At 40.6% G+C, this 17,944-nt stretch overlaps 1 protein-coding gene across 1 annotated transcript in view; it reads left to right on the forward strand.

The window, feature by feature from the left end:
* Positions 1-17,944, forward strand: part of RGS21 (regulator of G protein signaling 21) — a 124,564-nt gene that overhangs the window by 62,583 nt on the left and 44,037 nt on the right. The window lies entirely within an intron of this gene.

A 17,944-nucleotide genomic window follows, 5' to 3' on the forward strand; every position in this document is an offset into this window, starting at 1 on the left:
GGGACAGGGGGAGGCAGCCGGCCGAACAGCTGTTAGACTGAGCGGCCCGGGTGCCCGCTGCCCCCCTGCCCCCCGGTCCAGCCCACCCCTAGTCACAGGAGCTCCAAAATAGGTTGAACTTGATGTACTGGTGTCTTTTTTCAACTTAATCAACTATGTTACTATGTTAGGGATGAGAAAGCATTAAGGTATAGTTTAATTCTAAAGGTATAGCCAGTTGTTCAGGTCGGGCAATTGTTCCTTTGGAAGATGGTATTCCTTTGAGGGACTCGTATGTATAGAAAGATGGAAAGTTATTTTAAGAAACTTCATTTTTCTTGTGGGACTATTTTGAAGCTCAGATCTCTGCAAGGCTGCAGGGTGGTCATCTAATCATACCTTCACCAGATATTACCTACTGGACGTAGACGCGTACTAGTTTGAGAGACAAATTCTACTCACAACTACTTCATAAAAATTATATTTTGTAGCATACCTGGCTGATCTCATATTTAGAGACCTCCCTATTAATATTGTTTTGATACACCCCATTGTAAAGGTTGCCATGGAGGATTGATGATGAATGGAGTAAATTATATTATAAATGTGTACTATTTACAAATGTAAGAGTGAATGTAAGTGTGTTCATTGTTTACTTGTGCGATTGTGTTATTAACCCTGGTATGACGCAGCGTACTAATCACATTCACACGGTAAACCAATATTAGTCAATTTTGCCGACTTCATCCAATTGTTTGACTTCGACATGGAGCTATATTATATGAAACCTGGGGGCATTTATGTTTCCTGTCTATACTTGAGCATTTTGAGAAAACTAATGGTAAATATAATTTCTTTTTAGCAACTTCAGGCATGTATGTGATGTTTTTTTGTTTGTTTGTTTTTTGTTTTATTTAAAAAAGTCATTGCAATATTATTATCATTATGATTTCTTTTAGTGTTTGAAGGGGCTGTTGCTTTGGGAGAGATGATTAAGCGCTTTTTCGGAGGGCCCTATCTGAGACTTTCATCTTACATGACCCTTAGCTAGCATAAGGACATTTTCATGTTTACTATATTGATCCATAACAACAGCAATAAGACAGTGTACTTCACTGTCGCTGCAAAATAAATAAAATGACAAACAATATTCTGTTTTAGCTGCCACTGCATAATATGAAAGTACAATGTGGTAGAGAAAGGAGTGACCGAGTTAGAGGAAGAAGGGGTGTCCTAAAGAATGATTTCAGGGACATAGGTCGCAAACTTAAGACAAGGACATCCAAGGTAGTATTTTCGGAAATACTACCTGTGCCACGCGCTAGTCCAGGGAGGCAGCGGGAGATTAGGGAGGTTAATGCGTGACTAAAAGATTGGTGTAGGAAGGAGGGTTTTGGATTCTTAGAGCACTGGGCTGATTTCTTGGTCAGTTGCCATCTTTATTGTCGTGATGGATTGCACCTGAATGAGGAGGGGGCTGCAGTATTAGGGGAGAGGATGGTTAGAAGGTTGGAGGAGATTTTAAACTAGGCTCTGGGGGGGAGGGGCAAGTATTTATGGGATAGACATTGAGAGTAGTAAGGAGGAATTTAACAAGAGTCAAGGGGGTGGAGAGGGGGGAAAGGGAAGCATAGCCGATAAGGAGTGGCCCTTTTTAAAGCAAAAAAAAATACCGAAGGGAGGCAATAGACTTAAGTGTATGCTTGCAAATGCAAGAAGCCTGACAGGTAAAATGGGGGAGTTAGAACTAGTTGCAATGAATGAGCAGTATGATATTATAGGTATTACGGAGACCCGGTGGGATTATACACATGACTGGGCAGTCAACTTGGAAGGCTAGTCTCTCTTCAGGAGGGATAGGGTAAATAAAAGGGGAGGAGGAGTATGTCTTTATATTAAGCCAGAATTAAAACCAAGTATTCAGGAAGTTATATACGAGAATATTGGTGATAATGTAGAGGCATTGTGGGTGGAAATATCCAGCGGAGGAAAAAGTTCAGAGAAGTTGCTGATAGGGATATGCTATAAACCGCTAGACATTTGTACAATTGAGGAAGCCCAACTTCTACAGCAAATTGAAAAGGCTACACAACTAGGTCAAATTTTAATTATGGGGGATTTTAATTATCCGGACATTGATTGGAGTACTAAGACCTGCGGTACAGCTAGGGGAAATAGGTTTCTGAGCACGCTAAAAGACCATTACATGTCCCAATTAGTAGAGGAACCAACTAGGAACCGGACTATACTGGACCTAGTAATAACAAACAATGTAGACGTAATATCAAATATTCAAATAAAGCAGCACTTGGGAAACAGTGATCATAATATGGTCTCATTTGAAATTAGTTTCCAGAAACAGCGGTATAAAGGATCAACTAGGACTTTAAACTTTAGAAAGGCAAATTTTAATATGCTAAAGAAGTCTATAAAGAGCATAGACTGGGACAAAGCCTTTGAAGGAAAAAATACGGAAGAAATGTGGGCTGTCTTTAAAATGTTGTTGGAAACATACACGTATAAGTTCATTCCTATGGGAAATAAATATAAAAGAATTAAGTCTAAACCAATGTGGCTAAAGGAAGAAGCGTGCATTTAAATTGTTTGAGTCTGAAGGGTCAGAGGAGTCCTTCCGTAGGTACAAGGAATGTAATAAAATATGCAAAAAGGAATTTAGATTGGCTAAATTAGAAAATGAAAGGCACGTTGCAAAAGAAAGTAAGACAAACCCCAAAAAGTTTTTTCAGTATATAAATGGCAAAAGGATTAAAAAAGATAATATAGGACCCCTAAGAAGTGAGATGGGTGAATTGCTAAATGATACTATTAAAGTAATTATATCGTTTTAAAATAAGCATTGCTCAATCAATTGTATGTGTGTCCAAAGCACATGGTGGTTTATTTTAGCAGATGTAAATAGTCAACAATTCAATACCTTATTATATTCTAATAAAGTACAGTACAGCACAGCCAATACCAAAAGATAAATACATACATACCGCTGCAATCGCTGCGCTTCCATGGGTCCCAATGGAACAGTGTATCTGTTAGATAACTGTGGTCAGAGTAGACTGAGCTAGCAGCTGCAGCTGTGATCATATATATTCATTCAGTGTTACAGAGAACAATGCAAATGACGTAGCTTGCTTCCATAGGTCCAGACAAAGGGTATCTCCAGGGCAAACAGTTCATAGGTTGATTCAATCTAAGGAATCCAAAGGAGGGGGTCGTCTCTCCAGGGGGTCTGCTTCTTTCATAGCCAGCATCATACAAAAGGTATATTCCCTAATATCAATAACTAAAGTATGCAATGAGCGATCACTTCGCCGACTGCACCGGACAGCTGCTGATGATTAGGGCTTCAATATGATATCAGGCATGACACCTTTCCTATAACCTAAACCTTTAATAACACTAGAATGTACATAAATTCATATTATATAAACTAATAATAAACCAAATGCTATCTGCTCATAAATTACAGTGTAACGGAACCAGTATGAATTGTATAAATAACTAAATGTTGTAATGCGAGTGTGTGCGTGCGTATTTTACCGTGCGATCGCATCACGCCACGTGTTACCTGGCGTACGCTTCGCAATACGCACGGCAAACCAATATTAAACCAATATACTTTCGTTCATCCAATTATACGACTTCAACAGTCCACCCTTTGATAGTATAATAAACTATCACCTTAAAGATGTTATATGCAGGATCTCAGTACCACGTTTCATTGTTATGTAATACAAATCCCCCTTGGTGTATGACCACGCTGTTTGTAGATCTAAACAAGTTATCATAAGAGAGAGTCTTAATCCTCTAAACGATTTCTTCTTTTACTATAAACCGTACACTTCTGGAGCTTGGAGATAACCTTTTGTATGCCCTTCAAGGGTGCAATAAAACACTTAATACATTATTTGGAAAGGTGCAAGGTACAGTAGAACATGTATCAGCTATACAGAATACTGTACTACAGTTCTTCAAGTTTAACAGGTTCTTCTGTCCAACGCATGTCTTTAAGCTCAGAATATATTTAAACACTTCATGTTCATCAATATTATCATCCTATGTCTATCAATAATGTCATATACAATCTCCTTCAGCTTGCGTTAATATACACACTTCTAATAATGTCATCAGTTCTTTTCATCAACACTTGTGGGCGGGCTATTTTCTGTTCGTTCTTCCCAGTCTCTCAATACTCAGATTTAACAGTGATCGGCTTGCAAAGCATTGGGAGACTTCAGACTAAGGGACCTAGGTGTCCTACTTCTTCCCTCAGTGACCTCCCACCCATAGTTCGGGTACCTCAAGAATATTTAGTGGAAAGAGAACTAATCCTACTTGATACAATCACTGAGGCACGTGTGAGCATGCCCAGCACTTTGTTTGGTCTAAAACCTTACCCTCCCAAGAATGATAATCATTCTCAAGGATGCCTGCTCAAGTCCGAATATTACTGGACTGGCATCGCTGGGTGTATCTCCTTTTAACCATGGGGTCGCTGTACTTACGGACGTAATGCTACTCAGACAATAGTCCCTCGCACTTTCTCCAAGCTCCAAGGTTTCTAAATTTTCCTTTACCCCTGAATTGAATAGAGTAATTGGCTGGACTGATTATGCTACTAACTTCTTCCTCCCCAATACCTCCTTATCATTACCTGAACCAGTCTCTGTCACCTGCTAATAATCAAAAGAATTAACCGCCCTGAGAAGAGAATGAAATGAGAGAACACAAAACAGGAAAAACTACAACTTGCTGGACAACAGTCTTAGCCTTTGGCTCAGGTGCTACTAACTGCATTCGAGGCCTTCCAGTACAGACTCATGAGTGCTCTTGGACCCTTCTCTGAGTGTTGGCCCCTCTGCAGTGGGTGGAATGGGCACCAATGTGTCTCTGCTACCCTTGAAGCCGTGATGCTGGTAGCCTACACCTGGTACCTGTCTGTCAAATAACCTAAGCTTAAGAAATTACTGCTCCACAACTTACTCTCCCGATCCAACATCCTGACAGTTAGTGTGACTTTTCAGGAAACAGTGTTTTGGACGTTCTTTGTTGCTGTCTCACTATTTACCTTCTCTCAAGATCTAACCTAGCCTCCCAGTTACAATCTCATCTCACGAGGGGTCAAGAACATTTCAAAAACTGACAGGTTAGGAGTCTGCCCAGGAGTGATCTTTTGGTAGTGGGAAAGGACTAGTGGCCGAAGCTATCAGTCACTTCAATCAAGTTCCAACTCTTATTCTATTCAATTCGTTCTACCGAGTACCACTACTTTATGTTCACACTGGTTTATGGTTAATTGTATGTGATTTGTTACCACTACTCATACATTATACCTCTATTATCAATAACATGAATACCCCTATCATCTATTATAACTCTAGGACTATCACATTGAATAACAAAAGCTTTGAGTATGATACAGTAATACATTAGACACATTTCAATACACCTCTACCCAGACATTTTTCATTGGTACACCAGTGTATACTTGAGGATCCTGCATGGTGGTAATTGGATGACGTGTATTTGTTTTACCTGGAGGAAAACCCATCAGCAGGAGGGATATGGGATGGCTCTATTGGTCTACCTTGTCCATCTCTCCAGAGTCCACCAGACTCCTAACCACATCTCTTCACCTTCCAGACAGTTTATCCCTCGGGTAACACAAATCTTCCTATATTAACCAATATGTGTATGCGTGCATGTGTGTGTGTGTGTGTGTTCAAATTTTAAAACTAAACCAATACAACGAAAAACAAAACAAAACATAGATTAGTTAACTGTCACATAAAACCCTGCTGTCTATTTGACAGCTATGTTCGCCCTGGTGTGACAGCCATGTATGGTCGTGTGTGTAAGTGTGGACTTTACTAGCAGCTACTTCAGTTGGTAACTGTGTCACTGTATAAAGTCCTCTATGTAGTGTCCTAATCATGTGCTGGTATTGCTATAAAACAATTTCTCAGTCACCTCAACATCGCCCTCTAGACTAGAAAAATGCTAAAGACCAATGTATATCAATCGATTTTCCCTCTGCCAACTCACATGTCATTCTCAGTACCTCATATTCAGCTACTTGACTAAGTGGGAAAGGCAGAGGGGTCTATTTCTATAACACTTTCTTCAAATATAACAGTATCCAGTACATGCCTGTCTAACAGTGAAAAAAATATAAAACATGAAAATTCTACATTTTCTAGGGTTTCACATTATGTCGTATCTTGTGGTAAAAATCCTACTCCAATGTTCTATACAGAGATGCATATCTGTATGCCTAACCTCCAGCAATCTCCTATCCACCCTTTGTGCATCCATATAAAGGCACAATTTTGCACAGGAGGCACGAATCATAAAACAAAAAAAACAAAACAGATATGCAATCTATAAAACATGAATCGTATTTCCACAACAGAACCTTTCTGCTTAAAAATCAGCAGTTTCTATACACATGAAAACAAAACCCCTAACTATTTCTGTAACTCATGTCAATCTAGTGTGTGTATCTCTGAATTTGTCTTATGTAAAAAAATAAAATATGTTTTAGCCCCATTGTTGAGACTGTGTCTGATTTTATCTCTACCAGAGCAGAGAGAGAGAGAGAGAGAGAGAGAGGGGAGGGAGAGAGAGAGAGAGAGAGAGAGAGAGAGAGAGAGATACTAGCGTTTGTGTAAAGAATGGGAAATAGGAAAGCAATGAATGATGGGAATACAAAGATTTGAATACAAACATACATGTAGAAAGGGAGATTTTTACAACAAAATGACAGCTGGATTGGACTCTGACTCTATGGGGAAATGGCTGTATACATTCCACTGCTCCCCTTAGCTATTTGCTAACTATGACTCCTCCCCATACTTGACTAGGGGGTCTTAACCGACCGAATTTGTCGGGGGCGTGTTTGCGCTCAGTTCGCCACGCTTTGCAACGCACACTTCCGGAATGCTTGTTTCCGGTACGCTTACTTCCGCTGAGCGAGCGCCTCCTTGCCACGTGTACCCTTCTTGTTGCCACAATTTTAAACAGTCATCATGTTCAATTCTTGTTTTTGTCAATTTAATCAACCGCACTTTATCTCTAACATTATTTAACACCTCTGAGTCAAGAGTACCTATGTTTGGGAAAGGTTTCACACACTCCTGGGTCATCTTGACCCATTTGTCGCAATATGCCGTAGCATACGCACCGTACTTATTATACATAACATATTTTGCCGAACCAACCGGCCATTCATTAGGCAGCACAACATGAACTATCTCTAGCGTTTGCTTCGTATCCATTGTGAAAACAACCTATTTCTCAACGCTACACAAAAAGACTTTTTACCTGTTCTCCTTTCAAACAGAACTTACTAGAGATTTTTTTATTCATGGACGTTTTCAACAGGCACGTCCCCTTAAAGATATCAATGCCCTTCCTAGTTTGAGTACTTTACCACTGTTAGCACCCGATATCAATCAAGAATATCAGTGGTTGCAGCGTATTTCCTCCCACATCTCCCAAGTCGCAATCACGGCTGCACTAAATCAACCATGCGGTCCGATCGCACCGCTTACGGATACTAACTATCAGTAAGCTTTGCGATTAATATTTGGGAATGCCGCGAAAACCTGTTATTTTCGCTTCGAGTATGCCATGCATACTCTGTGGTGTCTCTTTATCACCTGCTCTTTGTTAGAACAGAACACCACTCACACAAAGGTTTCTTTATATCCTGCTCAGCCCTAGAACAGAACCTTTGTTGTCAGGTCACCTTTTTTTACCATGCCCCGTCAGACACACCTGAACAAAAGCGCTATCAATTTTCAACAGTTCCACACTGCCCTCCCAATACTTAATCAAGGCCCTGCCATGCGGTCCAACCGCACTGCTCAGAGATACTAGTTATCTGTGAACATCGTGATTAGTATTAGGCACACGTGTAAAAACCTATAGTTGCCTATAGTTACCAGTATATTTTTGCCTTTATATATTCATTCACATACACACACATAACCTTTGTTTTCTGTACAGAAAATAAATTTCCCACACAATGGCACTATCTTTTCAGAGATTTTACCAAGTGATTACACTATGCATAGCTAACAGACTGTGATCATGACTATTTACACACGTGGAAACAATACCGGAAGTTCATACACACTAAACAGGAAGCACACATACACTAGGCAATACAGTACCCTTTAAAACATAAAACGACAATAAAAAGAAACATTTTTCTTTCTTGTCCCTAGATTCTAATTAGCGTTACTTTAGTCTATGCAACAACGGACATTCGGTTTCGCAACAGACAGTGAACCACAGGTCTTAAACGTATTACGTTCTTTCCTGCTTTATACGATGCGTCCGTCAATCCACCCTTTGTTGAGGAAGCGAATATCGTAAGCGTTGCATACCTGCCGGTAACGTAACTCCTAACTCACGAGCCCCCAAATTATTAAAGTAATTATATTGTTTTAAAATAAGCATTGCTCAATCAATTGTATGTGTGTCCAAAGCACATGGTGGTTTATTTTAGCAGATGTAAATAGACAACAATTCAATACATTATTATATTCTAATAAAGTACAGTACAGCACAGCCAATACCAAAAGATAAATACATACATACCGCTGCAATCGCTGCGCTTCCATGGGTCCCAATGGAACAGTGTTTCTGTTAGATAACTGTGGTCAGAGTAGACTGAGCTAGCAGCTGCAGCTGTGATCATATATATTCATTCAGTGTTACAGAGAACAATGCAAATGACGTAGCTTGCTTCCATAGGTCCAGACAAAGGGTATCTCCAGGGCAAACAGTTCATAGGTTGATTCAATCTAAGGAATCCAAAGGAGGGGGTCGTCTCTCCAGGGGGTCTGCTTCTTTCATAGCCAGCATCATACAAAAGGTATATTCCCTAATATCAATAACTAAAGTATGCAATGAGCGATCACTTCACCGACTGCACCGGACAGCTGCTGATGATTAGGGCTTCAATATGATATCAGGCATGACACCTTTCCTATAACCTAAACCTTTAATAACACTAGAATGTACATAAATTCATATTATAGAAACTAATAATAAACCAAATGCTATCTGCTCATAAATTACAGTGTAACGGAACCAGTATGAATTGTATAAATAACTAAATGTTGTAATGCGAGTGTGTGCGTGCGTATTTTACCGTGCGATCGCATCACGCCACGTGTTACCTGGCGTACGCTTCGCAATATGCACGGCAAACCAATATTAATCCAATATACTTTCGTTCATTCAATTATACGACTTCAATAATACTAAGGAAAAAGCAGAGGTATTAACCACATTCTTTTCTTCAGTATTTACCAGAGAGGAACAAATGGCAGGAGTAATACATAAAAATGGAAATGAAACCATGTCATTAATTAATGCTTGGTTGTCAGAGGAAGAAGTCCAAAGGCGACTGAAGAATATTAAGATAAATAAAGCTCCAGGTCCAGATGGCATACACCCAAGGGTCCTTATGGAGTTAAACTCGGAAATAGCTAGACCGCTATTCTTAATTTTCAGAGATTCAATCTCATCAGGCTCAGTACCAAGGGATTGGCGAATAGCAGATGTGGCGCCGTTGTTTAAAAAGGGGATGAGATCACAACCAGAGAATTATAGACCTGTAAGCCTGACATCAATAGTGGGGAAACTACTGGAAGGTATTTTAAGGGACAGTATTCAGGATTACTTGGTACGCAATAAAATTATTAGTGGGAATCAACATGGATTTGTGAGGGATAGGTCATGTCAAACTAATCTAATTAGTTTCTACGAGGAAGTTAGTGGGAACTTAGACCAGGGCAGGACAGTAGATGTGGTCTACTTAGATTTTGCAAAGGCCTTTGATACAGTGCCACACAAGAGGTTGGTTTACAAAATAAGGGAACTGGGTCTAGGAATCAAAATTTGTACTTGGATCGAAAACTGGTTAGAGAATAGGGAACAGAGAGTTGTGATAAATGGAACATTTTCTAATTGGTCAAAAGTCTTAAGTGGAGTACCTCAAGGTTCCGTGCTGGGACCACTCCTTTTTAATATATTTATTAATGACCTTGGTGATGGTTTAGAGAGTAAAGTTTCTATTTTTGCAGATGACACTAAACTCTGTAAGGTAATAAAATCAGAGCAAGATGTAGCTTCTCTACAGAGGGACTTAAATAAACTGGAGGATTGGGCGGCCAAATGGAATATGAGGTTTAACACAGATAAATGTAAGGTTATGCACTCAGGGATCAAAAACAAGAACGCAAACTATAAATTAAATGGAATTAATTTAGGAGAATCTATAATGGAAAAGGATTTGGGAGTGCTCGTAGACAGTAGACTTCGCAATAGTGCTCAATGTCAAGCAGCAGCTGTAAGGGCAAACAAAGTATTGGCATGCATAAAGAGGGGCATAGATGCAAGGGAAGACAGTGTAATTTTGCCACTGTATAAATCGTTGGTAAGACCTCATCTTGATTATGCAGTACAGTTCTGGGCATCACTCTATAAAAAAGATAATTTGGAACTAGAAAGGGTTCAGAGAAGGGCAACAAAATTGATAAAGGGTATGGAGTCATTAAGTTATGAGGAAAGGTTAGCCAGTTTAGGCATGTTTACTTTAGAAAAGAGGCGTCTAAGGGGAGATATGAACACTATGTACAAATACATTAGGGGTCAATACAGAGAGCTTTCATGGGAACTTTTTACCCCAAGGACCATACACAGGACACGTGGTCACCCCCTAAGGTTAGAGGAGAGGAAATTTCACAACCAGCAAATGAAGGGGTTCTTTACAGTAAGGGCAGTCAAGATATGGAATTCATTGCCAGGGAAGGTTGTGATGGCAGATTCAATAGATATGTTTAAGAAAGGGTTAGACAAATTTTTAGCGGAAAGGTGTATCCAGGGATACGACCGTTAATTTAAAATAAAGGATAGTAGTGGATATAGGGTAAAAATTGGATTGCAATATTGAGTCTGGGGGGATTTTCAAAATTGAAAAAGATTGGCGGTTGCTTACTCTGGATTAATTTCAAATATAAGTGCAGGATCGCAGGAGATCCAAAATAGGTTGAACTTGATGGACTGGTGTCTTTTTTCAACCTCATCAACTATGTTACTATGTTACTATGTATATGAGTGACAACAGATTTGTGCTACCTTGCAAATCAGACACAACTACACAGTATTATTTAATAGCTTTTTTGCTCTCTGGATTCTTCTCAGAGTATCAGGACATTTTAAAAATTTAAATAGCGTTTTGTGAGAGCGCCACTTTTTCTTTCCACTGCTTGCTCTGCCACACAAAATTGATTTGATAAATATTAAGTTTGTAATGAATAATTGAATTGAAATCAACAGTAACAATAAAATAATGCCTTGAACAATGGTGTTCTGCTGTGTGTGTGTGTGTGTGTGTGTGTGTGTGTGTGTGGTAGTAGCACACACATCAGGAGAAACTTGGTAATTAACACAATTCAATAATAGTTCAGCTAGGTTTTTCAGTGTATGATACATTTATTTTAGATATTATTTTCCCCTTGCTTGTTTATTATGTTAAAGCACAAAAGAGAGTAGATGCGCAGAGTTAGGACTTCTCTCATCCTTTTAATTATATCCAGGGCTGCCAAGATTAATGCAGGGCCCTGGTACAACAAATTCATGGGGCCCCCCTTACAGGTGCACAAGTTAAAACATTTTGTGCAAAATTTTTTAACTTGCAGAATTTTTTACATTTTTTAACTTGCAAAATTTTTTAACTTGCAAAATGTTTTACATTTTTTAACTTGCAAAATGTTTTAACTTGCTAAATTGGAAGTGGGTGTGGTCATACAATTGAGGGCGTGGCTATGCATCATTGGGGTATGCTTGGTGGGGAAAAGCGCTAGCCCCTGAATTCACCGGAGCATCACATATGTCCAAGCACTCCTGACTTTCAACACATCTAGCACCACAGTGTAATACACAAAGAATGCAGTGTGTACACACAGTTTACAGTCTTGGCCTGTACCTTACATTGGGCAGAACACTCACCAAAAATCTACATTGTCCCACTAGAATTACAACATTTCACACACACTCCTGCTCTCTCCTACCTGTTCTTCTCACTTTCATCCATTGTGACTGCAGGTTTCTTTAGTTGCGGCTTCTCTGGATCCTGGAATGTTGGGGGACCCTATTTGGAAAAAAATCTGCTACATTTAGAAAGTTACAACCAGCCCCGCCGTTAAATCAATAGCACCCATGATTAATAATTAGGCCTTCCTCCAGCCCCAACATTAAAATAATAGTATTCCCATTCCCATTGCCCCGCAAACAAAATAGCAGCCATTAATTAGCCATCTACCTCACACAAACTACATTGCCAAAAGCTCCCTGTGCTATCACACACACATTACTGTGCCCCTTCATCATCACCTATGCCCCCTTATGATCGCACTGTGCCCTCCATGCTGCTTTTGCCCCTTTCTTCATCTATCTGTGCCATGCTGCCTTTGCCCCCCCTTTCTTCAACCCCCTGTGCATTGCTGAATTGGCCCTCCCTTCCCTCATCCCCCTGTGCCATGCTGAATTTGCCCCCCTTCCTTCATCCCTCTGTGCCATGCTGAATTTGCCCCCCTTTCTTCAACCCCCTGTGTCATGCTACCTTTGCCCCCCTTCCTTCATCCCCCTGTGCCATGCTGAATTTGCCCCCTTCCTTCCTTCATTCCCCTGTGCCATGCTGAATTTGCCCCCCCCTTCCTTCCTTCATCCCCCTGTGCCATGCTGAATTTGTCCCCCCCTTCTTTCCTTCCTTCATCCCCCTGTGCCATGCTGAATTTGCCCCCCGTCCTTCCTTCATCCCCCTGTGCCATGCTAAATTTGCCCCCCCTTCCTTCCTTCATCCCCCTGTGGCTCTCTGCGTTTCTCCTCAATCACTTACCTCTGTATTGCTTTCTTTCATCTTTCTTTTCTTTTCTTTTCTTCTGACTGTCTTCTGTCGGGCCCCGGTAATTAGTACCCGCCCCGCCCCCCTCTCGGCGGCCCTGATTATATCCATATTGTAATTTAAGGTGAGAGGGTGCTCCTCCAACTAATAATCAACAGAAGAACAAAAGACAAAAGTTAATACTATAGGAAGGCACTCCAGTTCCATATAAGAAGTAATTTATGATTAAAAACATAATCTTTATTGAGTATTAATTAAAATACAGTATCAGGGCAGCTATACTAGGTCATTTTATATAATCCTATTCCATAATGGTGAAACATTGATAAAATATACAGAAAGTTAATAAGTAGATAGAAATGAGTGAATTAAAATAATTACCTCTTCAACCTCTATGTGGAGCCAGCTTGGTAGGGTTTAACCATAACTAATATTTATTTTAATGACAGTAATATTGTATTAATTAAGTGTTGAAATAATTCCGTATTCGTGTGTATTATTTATTCATTTACCACACATCTTATATATTCCTTTATAAATTTCAAACACTTATCTACATAATTGCAATGTCAACAGAACTTGTTATCAGTTACTGCCTATTAATCAATGTTTTTAATATTATTCCCACATTATATGAGCATCTCAAGAGCACATACAGCGGGTGAAATAAGTATTGGACACATCAACATTTTTCTAAGTAAATATATTTGTGGCTATTGTAATGAAATTTACACCAAATGTCAGCAACAACCCTTGCAATTCACACATATTAAGAAATCAAACCATAGATGCCCATAATCTAAGATTTGTGTAATAATGTGAAATGACAAAGGGAAAAAGTATTGAACACGCTTCCTGAAATTTATTTAATAATTTGGACAAAAGACTTTGTTGGTAATGACAGCTTCAAGACGCCACCTGTATGGAGAAACTAGTCATATGCATTGCTCAGGTATGATTTTGACCCATTCTTCAAAGCAAATAGTCTTCAAATCGTGAAGGTTCTGTGGGCTTCTTCTATGAACTCTGATCTTTAGTTCTTTCCCTAGATTTTCAATTGGATTCAAGTCAGGTGATTGGCTGGGCCATGCTAGCAGCTTTATTTTCTTTCTCTGAAACTAATTGAGAGTGTCCTTGGCTGTGTGTTTTGGATCATTGTCTTGCTGAAATGTCCACCTTTGTTACATCTTCAGCATCCTGGTAGATGGCAGCAGATTTTTATCAAGAATGTCTCAGTATATTTTTCCATTCATCCTTCCTTTAATTATATGCAGTATGCCAGTACTGTCTGCAGAAAAGCAGCCCCACACCATGATGTTTCAACCTCCAAACTTCACTGTAGGTATGGTGTTTTTGAGGTGATGTGCAGTGCCATTCCTCCTCCAAAAATGGTGTGTATTATGGCATCCAAAGAGTTACATTTTGCTCTCATCTGACCACACTATATTTTCCCAGTATTTCACAGGCTTGTCCAAATGTTGTGCAGCAAACTTTAAACGAACTTCAACATGTTTTTTCTTCAGCAAAGGAGTCTTGCGTGGTGACCGTGCATACAGGCCATGGTGGTTGAGTGCATTACTTATTGTTTTCTTTGAAACAATTGTTCCTGCTAATTCCAGGTCTTTCTGAAGATCTCCACAAGTTGTACTTGGTTCTTCGACAACTCTTCTGATAATTTTTTTCACTCCTCTGTCAGAAATCTTGCGATGTGCACCTGGTCGTGGCCGGTTTATGTTGAAATGATGTTCTTTCCACTTCCAGATTATGGCCCCAACAGTGCTCACTGGAACATTAACAAGTTTACAGATCCTTCTGCAATAAACGTCATCAGTATGTTTTGCAACAATAAGGTAGCAAAGGTCTTGAGAGAACTCTTTACTTTTACCCATCATGAGATGTTTCTTGTGTGATACCTTTGTAATGAGACACCCTTTTATAGGCCATCAGTTATGGCTGAACCAGCTGGAAGTATTGCTTTCTAATTACTGATATATTTTAGCTGGTGTGTCACGGGCACTAGGAGTCTTTACCCAGGGATCACCAGATGGTAGGCTTACCAGAGCAATGTAGATGGTAATAGGGTACTCTGGCAGCTGGGTGATCACGGAACATGAAATGATGGCCGATGAGATGCTCAGGAAAGTCTATGACTAGCAACACTGGTAATAATGAGGTAATGATACACAAGGAACTGTATGGACAAGGACACGTGAAGGTAGTCAGTGGTCTGCGATAGCAAGTTGTACCACTGCTATAGTGAGGAGGAATGTCCAACAGAAACAAGGAGGTAATGAGAGTCAGCGGTCTGCGGGTAGCAAGTTGTACCGCTGTCTGAGTGAAGGAATGGAATCCAAGTGGAGGTATCCAGGTAGTCAGTGGTCTGCGGTAGCAAGTTGTACCACTGCTATATATATGTGAGGAGGTGCACGGGGGAAGACTGCAACACAGGATATACACAGGCACCTTATACACGATCCACAGTAATATGCACAATATAGGTATATATATATGTAAATGACTGATCAGGTCTGCAATCTAGAAAGTCTCTTGAAGTAGTCCAGCACAATGATAACACAGTCAATGATGGCAATAGACTCAGCGGATAGCAGACTCCAGAGAGAACCAAACACAGTCCAGCAAGATATGCAATACACAGCACAGTCAATGAGAAGTATGCATACCGTGGTTCAGCAGTAGCAGTCAGATGGGATTGCAGCGGTACCTGAGCGGCTGGAGGCCGACTGGATAGGAAGTCCCTGGATAGGAGAAGCAGCGGTCTAGCAGGTGCAGCGCACAGGTGAGTAGACCGACAGGGACACGAATCCACAGGAGTCAGCAACACGTGGAACTGGACTCATAGGAAACCCAGGAGAATGGAGATGATCCAGCAGAGGGTAGTAGAAGAGATACAAATCCAATGCTGACAGGAGGGTAGAGGCCAGTGGAACACGTGAAGGCGTGGAGAGTGGATCAGCAGGAGATGGACGATAGCGCTGACCACAGCGGCAGGACTCAGCGGCACACGGAGGTAACCAGTAGCAACCACAGGAACCAACAGCGATGGGAAAACAGGAGTGCAGCGCAGGGCAGGAGCTGTAGATCACGAAGTGTAGCAGATGGTAATGAAAAGCGGCAGTCTCGAGGAAGTCACAGCAAAGATGAGATGAGAGTGTAGTGCACGGAGGCAGCGGATAGTAATCAGCTGGCAGTCACGATGTTGAACACAGGCGAGTTGCAAGCAGGAGACTGTAGTGCACAGAGGCAGCGGATAGTAGTCAGCTGGCAGTCACGATGTTAAACACAGGCGAGTTGCAAGCAGGAGACTGTAGTGCACAGAGGCAGCGGATAGTAGTCAGCTGGCAGTCACGATGTTGAACACAGGCGAGTTGCAAGCAGGAGACTGTAGTGCACAGAGGCAGCGGATAGTAGTCAGCTGGCAGTCACGATGTTAAACACAGGCGAGTTGCAAGCAGGAGACTGTAGTGCACAGAGGCAGCGGATAGTAGTCAGCTGGCAGTCACGATGTTGAACACAGGCGAGTTGCAAGCAGGAGACTGTAGTGCACAGAGGCAGCGGATAGAAATCAGCAAACAGACTTGATGAGAAGCAGGTGAGTGAGGTAAAAGCTGGAGTGCACGGAGGCAGCGGATAGCAATGAGCAAACAGTCACATTGATATAAAATAACGTTGAAGTGGTGTAGAAGACTGTAGTGCACGGAGGCAGCGGATAGGAATCAGCAAACAGTCATGATGATAAAGTTGATGGTAGAAGTGGTATGGAACCACAGAGTAGGAGTGGTTTGGAAACCACAGGAATCAGCAGCACTGAATACACAAGTAATACAGGAACACCTTCAGAGACTCATGAGGAATGAGACTCCAAGATCAGGCAACGTGGTAGTGACCACAGGTGCTTAATATAGGGAGGTTGCCTGATCTGCCAATTAAGTTAAAGGGGTATACACTGAAGTATAGAAAAGGGCTGCGCATGCGCAGACCCTCAGGATGGTGGACGGCCACGGTTCCTAAATGTCCGGGAAGAGGCACTCACGGTCCGGTGAGTGACATGGTGTCTTGGCTTTCCATGCCTTTTTGCACTTCACTTTCTTCATGTGTTCAATACTTTTTCCCTGAGTCAATTCACATTATTACACAAAACTTAAATTATGGACATCTATGGTTTGATTTCTTTGCATTTTTGGATTGCAAGGGTTGTTGCTGACATTTGGTGTAATTTTCATTACAATAGCCACATTAAATAAATATTTAGTGAGAAAAATGTTGATGTGTTCAATACTTAGTTCACCCCGCTGTATATCTGTATATTCCCAGGCTGAATTATCCACCATTGCTCTCCTACATAGGACTTTACTGGTCAGTTTCCTATATACTGTTGGAAAGTTAAATAGTATTCACATGCGACACCACATTATACAGATAATTGATTTTAGGTTTTAGATTAATAATAGTTTGTTCTGAAACAACTTAGATTCATGATATCCCAATATTCATTGGACCTTGCAAATCAGTCCTATAATTCTTGTGGGGGACCAATCAAACTTCATCTGAATAACTAAATCAATAAGATGTATAAATTATCAGCCCCATACACTGATATCATCTCAGAGTCTCCCATTGTCTTATACTAATGAGTCCTTCTCAGGATCTATCATCCAACAGCTAAAAACTGACCAATAGTTGTTCCCTAATCCATTAATTTGTAGCATAAAAATGTTCAAACACTACTTGTCTCATATAGGCTAGTTTAGATTAGAGTCATGTGTAGCAGCCTTATAGAAATATTATATATTTTTTTGCGTTACATATGGGAGCTCTGTCGCTGGCCCCACTTCCAGATTGTGACATCACAGATGGCATCAGTTACCCAAAGTACGTTTCATCAAATAGAGCTTCATCAAGGGAACCCGATCCTAGGCAACAGTGTTGCCTTTATATATTTAGCCAACAATCAGATGACTTTTAATAAGATTGAAAGTTCCAACTACTAATCACGATCTTAGTGTATAT

Source organism: Mixophyes fleayi, chromosome 8 (genome assembly GCF_038048845.1).
Source record: "Mixophyes fleayi isolate aMixFle1 chromosome 8, aMixFle1.hap1, whole genome shotgun sequence".
Lineage (NCBI taxonomy): Eukaryota > Metazoa > Chordata > Amphibia > Anura > Limnodynastidae > Mixophyes > Mixophyes fleayi.